General features: G+C 43.7%; 1 protein-coding gene and 1 non-coding gene across 2 annotated transcripts in view; one reads left to right on the forward strand and one right to left on the reverse strand.

Moving 5' to 3' along the window:
- Positions 1 to 10,672, reverse strand: part of ITGA9 (integrin subunit alpha 9) — a 381,793-nt gene that overhangs the window by 247,080 nt on the left and 124,041 nt on the right. The gene's annotated exons all lie outside the window — the stretch shown is intronic.
- On the forward strand, positions 2,864 to 2,926 carry LOC111523247. Its single transcript, XR_002725478.1, has one exon. It is a non-coding gene; the product is annotated as a U7 small nuclear RNA (small nuclear RNA).

Raw genomic sequence — 10,672 nt, forward strand, 5'->3', positions numbered from 1 at the left:
CTGAAGCTCCACTGGCTCCAGGCTGCTGGCCAGTGAGTTTTCCCGGGAGTACAGCCGAGCCCTTCATGGCTTCTTCTGAGAATCATCAGTTCCAAAAGCATCCTTTTACTTGACTCCAGGTTTTGTTTCTTGAGATTGATTTTCAGAAAGTCTAAAATTAGCACCCTAAAATTCAATTATGAAAATCTTGACCTATTATCAGAATAATAAATGTTTTGAGTTGTAATGACTTGTTTCCACAGTGCTCAAAGCATTTTGCAGGTAGCTCCATTTTTGGCAAGCAGATACTCCAGGGTGGATGATGCACAGCCATGCAGCAATGCATCTGTAGCCATCCTTTTTCACCCGGCTCACTGTCTCCCTTCGACCAGGATGACCTGGGCATTCAACAAAACAGTCAAAGAGTAAGAGCATTGAGTATTGAGTCCCCAGTCAACACAAACTGGGCGTGGGTCCTGTCTCAGAGCTCTCTGCTTATAACACCTTGGGCAGAGCTGCTTTCCTTTCATAGTCTGAGTTTCTTCATGGGTGTATAACAGCATACACTTCACAGGGCTGTGGTGAGGACTAGCAGAGACAACTTGGGTAAAGAGGTTAGAATGGTGCCTGGGTATAGTCAGCACTCAGGAAACACTAGTTGCCATCATTGATGTTATTTTTGTGACTCTCTCTACCTTTATTTACCCTTAAATAGGAGACAGCAGAGAAAGGCAAAGTTACACAGCAGTCTGAACAAAACACTAGTAGGTGAGCGCCTGGTAGAACATGCTGTTAAACGCCCGCTAAAGGTCAACCGGTGATCTGGGACTCCTCCTCCTTGCAGCACTCTGCAGCCCCCAAACCAGTAAATAGGACAATCTAGAATCTGCTACTGCCAAGCAGGAATGCCCTAGGGTGAGTGGCACCAGCAGCACAGGGCAGAGGCACCTTGGGGTGAGAAGCATCTGTGGTCGTGTAAATTTCCTCACCACCAAGATGCTCACCAACAGACATCATTTTATCATCAAACACTGAAATGCAACTGTGTATAGCTGCTCCCACCCTATTACCCTTGGCTCAAGGGGCCTTTAGCAAAGCTACCTCCAAGGAAATATATTCTGTACACAGATAAAAAAGACCCTTGAAAGCAATTCCAGGGCAGGGTCTTCTGGAATGTTCTGAGAATGAGTTCCAGCTCCAGAAGTCTGGGTGAAGTTGTTCTGATCCTGCTGGAGCCCCAGTCACAACATGGACCTGCTCTCTCAGTGTGACCTCAGACTTTCACCACCCGGAAGGGTTGAGCACAGCCCCACCCAAAGAAACCCCCCTTCTGCAAAGAAGGAACACAGCTGCGGCGCCTGTGACCTTAAGTGGTTTGCATAGTCAATATTCCCCACTCTGACGGGAAATGGCTGTGAAACGGCAAGGAACTTTCCAAAGGCTCAATAAGAAATCAACTGTGGGGCTAAAAGGAGACAACTCAGGAAGTTTAGGAAAAGGTAACCACATCCCAGTGGGAGTTCAACAGCTTTATAGCTTATTGGTTAAAACCATAAGTTTTAATTTCAGATTGGATCTTAATGTAACAATCCTTGGCTGCAAGACCTGCATGAATATGGAATAACAGGAAAGAATAATAGGAAAAAAATCAGCAAAGGTGACTCTTGGGACTGATATTTTATTACACCACACTTGATCCTAACCCAAAGGTCAGAAAGCAATAGGATTTTACTCTCTACTTAACCTGGAGCGTCTCCAACCATTATTTAAAGTTGGACGTTCTGAAGATATGGAGCTGATTCAAAAATAAAAAAGGGTTTATTTTGGTGGGGAGTGGCAAATAAAAAGGAAATACACTATTAACAGTCTTAAAAGAAATATCTACCCTATGAAGAATATCAGGACCAAAAATAAACTTCACATAAATGTAAAATAAACTTTTACAACCAATCTTCTCCTGGTGTGGATTTTTTTTCTTCCCATCCGACTTAAACATAAGCAAGACAGGACATTGACTGGGATGAACTTTTCCCTTTTTAGATAGTATATGGGACTTCAAAGGCCTGAGCTAAAAATAAATAAATCTTTAAAAGGTCAAATTTTCAATGGGATGAGAACATAATATGGAGTCCTAGGCTTCCCAGGTGAAGTGATTATCCAGAAGAGCCACTAGATTGGTGCCCTGCTCATTCTGCCTAGCTCAGAGACAGATGGAATATTTGTGGGGTGAATGCATGACCCAGCATCCCTTGTCCTTGTCCACTCCCACCACTGTGTCCACACTGACCTAAGCCTCTACTCAGAATTTTCACAGGTGGCTCCCCGTACCTGGCACACATGGCTCATATTCTCTTCTTTCAATGTAAAAATACATTTCCTTCCTTGAAGCTATTGCTAGATCATGGAAGTGCCAGGCACCTTCACCGCACTCTCAGAAATCTCACTAGGAATCAGGTTGCCATGCTCTGAGGAAACCCAAGTCAGCCCAGGCAGAGAGACCACAAAGAGAGGCCACATGTAGGTGTTCTGGCTAACAACCCATCTGAGGTCCCTGTCCCAACCATGCACCTGTGGGACATGTGGGCAAAGACACCCCAGGTGACTCTAGCTCCTGTGGTTGAATCTCCCCTGTTGAGGCCCCGGATGTCATGGAACACTGAGTATTAATAACCCACAGAATCCACGAGCAAAGTAAAATGATTATTTCACAGCCCCAAGTTTTGGAGTCATTTGTTACAGAGCTAGAGTAACTAGGACATCAACTCTCAATAAACAGAATCATAAATCTGAATGAGAGCCCAAAGTGAAAAACCAGCCAGGTGTTTAAACATACTGGGAACAAGGTGGTCCCTGAAGCAGCAGATGAAGTTAAAATCCCAGTTCTGAGTGTTATGGTTCTTTTAGAATTTGTCTAGCAGGTTTTCTGGTCTTTACCAGAAAAGTCTCCCCTGCCCCTCCACAAAAAAATCCCAGCTCTGTCATTAACCGCCTGTGGAGCCTCGGCCGGTTACTTCTCTGAAGTCTCCACTGTACAAACTGTAAAATGGGACTAACAGAAGCTAATGAGACCACTGCAGGGATTAAATGGGACAGTTTACATAAAGTGTGAGGCCAGGTATGTAAGGTATTGTTATTAACATCACATGTGAGGTCTTATCAAAGTCATAAACATCTTCATTTTACAGACATGATTTATGACTCCATTATGCTTTTCAGGCTTATTGGAAAATTAGAGCGAGAGGTGATGATGAAAGCAGTAACAAGTAAAAAATTAAACGAGGTTTAAAGAATTTTAGAACTACACCATTTTCCTCCCTACAGCTGATTTTCTCTAGAATGTACACTACTGTTAGCATCTACAAAACATAACCTTGAGTAGGTAGGAAAACTAAGGATTATATTCCTTAAAAAGTATACACACAAATATCACACTTTACAGTATGAGATGTCTTTGGATGTCTCAGTCTTACAGTAAGAACTAAAATGTACTGCCTTCTTTCTGTAAGTGACGGGTCCATTTCTAATTGCATGAGCTGTATGATCTTATTTGGTCCTTACAGCAATCCTACTAAATATGTTCTAGTATTATCCCAACTTTATAGGTGAGGAAACTGAAGTGCAGGGAGGTCACATCACTGGCTTAAGATCACACAGCGATGAAGTGACAAAACAAGGATTCCCAATCCAGGCATTCCAAATCCAGGCCATGCTCCTAATCACCCCTTCCTAAGGTCATTTTCTTAGGCCTTCCTAAGGTCATTTTCTTGAGGGTAAAATGTGAACTCCCATTCTGTTCATTTCCTATCTAACTGTTGGGAACTTAAAAAGTACTCTTAATAATAATCCTGCCACTCAAGCTCCCTCAAAGAAACACAAGAGAAAGAAAGAAAATACTCTCACCAGAACACAGGAAAAAAACAATGCTTTCCGTTGTCTCTAACATACTTGGTGTGTGAAGGACACATGTCCATCCTCAGAGACCCCCGGGCATGTTTACAGGGCAGGATCCAGGAGGTGGCAGCTCAATGTTAATGGTCCATGTCACATGTCTTGGATTCTGCTGAAACCCCGAGACAAAACTCAACAGGCTACCAAAATAATTTACAAAATCCCCATGATCCTCAGTAGCCCAGAATTCATAGAGGAGACAGTTCAGTTTCCTTCTTTCTTTAACCAAAAATGCAGGGTCATAAGCTGCCTTTTGGAATTTCTGAGACTGAGAGCAAGCAGAAGGGCAGGATGAATAAAGGATGACAGGTCCTCAGATGGTGAGACATGACGGACAAGGACTCCTCCCTTCCATGCTCCCCTGCCACCTTCCAGCCCCAAGTATCTCCTTGCCTTCCTAGTGCCTAGGAAAGCAGAAAGCAGATTCCCTCCCCAGGATCCAGACCTCCTTTGTGGTCTAGATTACTATAGCCAAGAGTGTGGTCCCAGGACCAGCAGCATCAATATCTCCAGAAAGTGCTTAGAAATGCACTCCTAGCCCCAGACCCAGACCCACTGAATCAGAAACGCTGGGGTGAGGCCAAGCAATTTGTGCTTTAGCAAGTCCTCCAGGTGATCCTGATACCTGCAGAACTTTAAGAACCACTGGTCTCAAATGAAAGCCACAGGCCTGAATGATGGGACCACAAGAGGGCTCTAGTTCATTGTGTCCAGCCCCACTTTCAGCTAATGTCCAGACAGCGTGTCTGGCCACTTGAATCACTTCCCACTCAATACCCACCCAAGAAAGCCCAGCCTTTTTGTCCAGTTGTCTTATCTTAATCATCATTTCATTTATTAAACATAAACCATGGGCAGCACAGGTGTAGTTTTGTGAGACTCTGAGTTTCCCATAAGCACAACTCAGATTTTCCACTCTCTCTCCATCTCTTGGACAACCAGTGTGTGATACGCTGCCTCCAGTAGACCTCCCTGCCCTGAGTTGGACCCTAGCCTGGGAACAACAACTCTGGGCATGCAGTATTGCTATGCAATCCCTCCTGCCCCGCAAAAGGGCCTCTGCTGAGATGCCTCCCATAAGGGACTATCCACTGGGCCTGTTCTTCTCTTCTAAATTACCACTCCTAAAGTGAAAGTTCCTTCTCAGAAAAAGCGGATCATATGTTTCTGGCCTGATGGGCCTCAGTGTCTTAAGCAATTGGAGAATGGCAGGCTTAATTTATAGAAGGCCCACTGTTCCTGGATATATTTCTACCATGCAGTACAAACAGCCTCATCTGAGCCCTGATTTAGAAGCCTGAATTTGGGCTTTTTATTTCTGTATGTCTCTCATCAGTAGGTTCTCATAACTTGGATTCTCATCCAGCTCTACTTCTGTACTATTTCTTCTAATGTTTTCTCATCTCTCTACTCCCTGCAGTTATTCTATCCCAATATTATTTTCCTTCTGCAGTTAAAAAGAAAAAGGATTAAAATAAGAATCTCTGTATTTCTGGAAACTCTCACATGTCAAAGTTTGCCACAGTGAAAGATGCAAATGTTCCCAGTGGTCCTCACCCAGGTCAAGTACAGAAGTAGGTCCTCCTCCTCTGGGAATCCCACATACTCCTTTATTAGATGAATAATGAAATACTCTCAAGTGAGTCTGACAGATGAGACCAGTGGGCAACACACTGGAAAAGGAAGCCACCTGCTAGACAGAGGGAACCCAAATCCATCCACTTCCAGCAATATCAAGCCTATCTGTTGTTCAAAATAAACCTATAAGACAACCTGGTCCCCAAACTCCTCTTTGCAATTAATGACTGCATTATTCCCCCACTTCTCTCCCAAAGGGTCCCACCCAGCTGAGATACAATCATGAATCTTTTGGACACTCAATATTTAAGAATAGCAACAACCAGAATAACCCACAGGACTCTAAAGCTGTCCAGCAAAAGCTGCCAACCACTTGAGAGGTGCATCCTACTGGGTCTTTGCTGCATCCATGAGAAGTCAGGCAAGGTCAGGGGTGGCCAAACCCAGGGCAGAAATGCCGGGGCTCTGAGGGACCAAGGCAGCTGCTTTGGTGTGTGGCAAAAATCACTGACCAACCCCACCTATTTCAGGGGGGCTGGGCTCTCACAGTTGTATGATCTTCAAATAGTTTAAAACCTCCCACTAACATTATTCAATGATATGCATTCTCAAAGCAGCTGCAGAAGTACACTTTGCATATCCCTTAATTGAAATGTGAGGGACCAGAAGTCTTTCAGATTTTAGATTTTTTCAGATTTTGAAATATCTCCATATAATAAAGAGATATTTTAAGGATGGGATTCAAAGCTAAACTTGATATTCATTTATGTTTACACACACCTTCTATACATAGCCTATAAAGGTAATTTTACACAATATTTGAAATAATTTTGGGCATGAAATAAAGTTTTGACTGTGACTCATCACATGAGGTAAGGTGTAGAATTTCCACTTGTGGTGTCATGTCAGCACTCAAAAAGTTTCAGATTTTGGGGCATTTCAGATTTCAGATTTTCAGATGAAGGATGCTCAATCTGTACCAACATTCTGCCAACAGCAAAGTAAGCTGGTGGCCAAGTCTAATTCAGCTTCATGCTCAGCCATTACTTTGCACCCAGAAACCTATAGTCTTTCATACCAAGGTTTATCAATATCTCCTTTACATATAAAGGCCATGCCACAGGACCTTTGCATGTGCTATTTCCAATCCCTGGAATGTTCTCTCCTTCCCTCAACTCTAACCCCATGATATGGTTTGGCTGTGTCCCCAGCCAAATCTCATCTTGAACTGTAGCTTCCACAATTCTCACTATCATGGGAGGGACCCAGTGGGAGGTAACTGAATCATGGGGACAGGCCTTTCCTGTGCTGTCCTCATGACAGTGAGTAAGTCTCATGGGATCTAATAGTTTTATAATGAGGAGTTCCCCTGCACAAGTTCTCTCTCTTGCCTGCTGCCATCCATGTAAGACGTGCCTTTTGTTTTCTACCATGGTTGTGAGGCCTCCCCAGCCACATGGAACTATGAGTCCATTAAATCTCTTTTTCTTTATAATTTACCCAGTCTCAGTGTCTTCATCAGCAGTGTAAAAATGGACTAATACAGTAAATTGGTACCAGGAGTGGGGTATTGCTGTCTTTATCAGCAGTATGAAAACTGACTAATACAGTAAATGGTACCAGGAGTGGGGTGTTACTATAAAGATATCTGAAAATGCGGAAGCGACTTTGAAATTGGCTAACAGGCAGAGGTTGGAAGAGTTTGGAGGGCTCAGAAGAAGACAGGAAAACGTGAGAAAGTATGGAACTTCCTAGAGACTTGTTGAACAGCTTTGACCAAAATACTGATAATGATATGGACAATGAAATCTAGGCTGAGGTGGTCTCAGAGGGAGATGAGGAATTTGTTGGGAACTGAGTAACGGTGATTCTTGTTGTTTTAGCAAAGAGACTGGAGGCATTTTGCCCCTGCTCAAGAGGTTTGTGGAACTTTGAACTTGAGGGAGATGACTTAGGGTATCTGGTGGAAGAAATTTCTAAGCAGCAAAGCATTCAAGAGGTGACTTGGGTGCTATTAAATTCATTCAGTTTTAAAAGAAAAACATAATATTTAAGTTTGGAAAATTTGTGGCCTGACAATGCAACAGAAAAGAAAAACCCATTTTCTGAGGAGAAATTCAAGCTGGCTGCAAAAATTTGCATAAGTACTGAGGAGCCAAATGTTAATCGCCATAACAATGGGGAAAATGTCTCCAGGGGATGTCAGAGGTCTTCATGACAGGCCTCTTCATCACAGGCCTAGAGGCCCAGGAGGAAAAAATGGTTTCATGGGCCAGGCCCAGGGTCCCTCTGCTCTGTGCAGCCTAGGGACTTGATGCCCTGTGCCCCAGCCACTCCAGCCATGGCTAAAAGGGGCCAAGGTACAGCTTGGGCTGTTGCTTCAGAGAGTACAAGCCCCAAGCCTTGGCAGCTTGCACAAAATCAATAATTAAGATTTGGGAACCTCTGCCTAGATTTCAGAGGATGCATGGAAATGCCTGGATGCCCAGGCAGAAATTTGCTGCAGGAGTGGGGCCCTCACAGGGGCCCTCATGGAGAACCTCTGCTAGGACGGTATGGAAGGGAAATCTGGGATCAGAATCTCCATACAGAATCCTTGCTGGGGCACTGCTTAGTGGAGCTGTGAGAAGATGGCCCCTGTTTTCCAGACCCCAGAATGGTAGATCCACCAACAGCTTGCACTGTGAACCTGGAAAAGCCACAGATACTCAATGCCAGCCAGTGAAAGCAGCCAGGTGGGGTGCTATACCTTGCAAAGCCATAGGGGCAGAGCTGCCCAAGTCCATGGGAGCCTATCTTTTGCATCAGCATGACCCAGATGCAAGACATGAAGTAAAAGGAGATCATTTTGGACCTGTAAGATTTGACTTCCCCACTGGGTTCTGGACTTGCATGGGCCATTTAGCCCTTAGTTTTGACCAATTTTTCCCATTTGGAATGGATGTATTTATCTAATGCCTGTACCCCCACTGTATCTGGGAAGTAACTAACTTGCTTTTAATTTTAAAGGGTCATAGGTGGAAGGGAATTGCCTTATCCCATATGAGACTTTAGACTGTGGACTTCTGAGTTAATGCTGAAATGTGTTAAGACTTTGGGGGACTGTTGGGAAGGCATGATTGGTTTTGGAATGTGAGGAGATGATATTTGGAAGGGGCCGGGGTAGAATGATACAGTTTGGCTGTGTCCCCACCCAAATCTCATCTTGAATTGTAGCTACCACAATTCTCACTGTCATGGGAGGGACCCAGTGGGAGGTAGTTGAATCACGGGGATTGGTCTTTCCCATGTTGTTCTCATGATAGTGAGTAAGCCTCATGAGATCTGATGGTTTTATAAAGAGCAGTTCCCCTGCACAAGTTATCTCTCTTTGCCTGCCGCCATCCATGTAAGACAAGCCTTTCGGTTTCTGCTATGATTGTGAGGCTTCCCCAGTCATGTGGAACTGTGAGTTCACTAAACCTCGTGTTCTTTATAATTCACCCAATCTCGGGTATGTCTTTATCAGCAGTGTGAAAACAGACTATACATCCCAAATCTTCATTAATCTAGCAGACTCCAGCCCCTTTTCTGTGGCCTAGCTCCTCTCTCAAACTAATGAGAGCAGAGCCCAGGAAGGTGAGCATTTTGGCAACTACATCAACATGGAATGTCACATGACTCATAGTGTAATCAATGTCAGCCACAAACTCTAACAAAACAATTGATAGAATCACAGGATTTTTAAGGAATAAGACACTCAGGGAACACATGGTCCAAGTTCCCTCTCAGTACTGTGGACTGGGATTCCATGGCTCTTGCTTAAATCTCTCTGGTGACAAGAAACTCACTACTTCATGAGACAGTCAATTCCAAAGAACAAGATGATCAGCCACAAGCCACAGGCGATGACCATATAAAATCAGTCCAGTTTAGATCTTTCTCCTCTGTAGCCAAGCTCTGCTGAAGACTGCAGTACGCCCACCATAGGAGCCCCAGTACTTATCCCACCTGGCTTTGCCAAAGTGGGGCTAATAGTAGTTGAAAAATAGATTCCTAGACTTGAGCTGAGCACTCTTTTAAATGAATGTATAGTATTAAACCAATAACAGTCTCCTGCTTTTGATGATGTACTATGTATATGTAAGATGTTATCACTGGGAAAACCTGGGTAAAGGGTACCTGAATCTTTCTATACAGTAGTTCCCCTCATCCTCATGAGTTTTAAATTGCATGCTATTCTGAGTAGTGTGATGAAATCTCATGCCATACTGCCCAGGATGGTAATCATACCTTTGTCCAGCATATCCATGCTGTTTACACTACTACCCATTAGTCTCTTAGTAGCTGTCTCAGTTATCAGATTGAAAAAACAGCAGATAAAGGGTTCAGGACTAACCACGGTTTCAGGCATCTACTAGGGGTCTTAGAATATATTCCCAATGGATAAGGGGGGACTACTGTACTATTTTTTGACTTTTTAAGAGTTAGAACTTCTTATGAGTTATAACTTCTTATGAGTCTTAAACTATTTCAAGATTAAAAGTTATTAAAATACATATAGAGAGATAGAGACAATAGGAGCCAGGGTCACTGCCCTCGGGGCATGTGCTCATGGAGGAACTCTTTGGGCATGGACATAGTGAGATTTTTCTGAGGTCTTTATCATCTATAAGAATTATCATACTAAAAGATATAACCAATTCCATTACCACTCAAGGGTCCCCAGTATTTCTGGCTAAACAGTTCCCAATGTCACTCCCAATCCAGTCAGCAAGGGTTCCACACTGTGGTCCCTAGAACAGCAGCATCACCTGGGTATGTTACAAATGCAGATTCTTAAGGTCCACCTCAGAGGTACAGAATCAGAATCTCCAAGGAGTAAGCCTAACAATCTGTCTGTGATGGGGTGGGGAGAGCAATATAAGATGTATCACTTTCACCATTTTCAAGTGTCCAGTTCTATGGTATTAAGTACATTTTTGTTATTCTGCAACCATCACCACCATCCACCTCCAGAACTTTTCATCTTCCCCACCTGAAATGCTGTACCCACCACCCCTGATCTGTTTAAACAAGCCCTTCAGGTGATTCTATGCCCCCCGATCTGTTTAAACAAGCCCTTCAGGTGATTCTATGCCCCCCTGATCTGTTTAAACAAGCCCTTCAGGTGATTCTATGCCCCCCC

The sequence above is a fragment of the Piliocolobus tephrosceles genome, chromosome 2 (genome assembly GCF_002776525.5).
Source record: "Piliocolobus tephrosceles isolate RC106 chromosome 2, ASM277652v3, whole genome shotgun sequence".
In the NCBI taxonomy this organism is placed as follows: Eukaryota; Metazoa; Chordata; class Mammalia; order Primates; family Cercopithecidae; genus Piliocolobus; species Piliocolobus tephrosceles.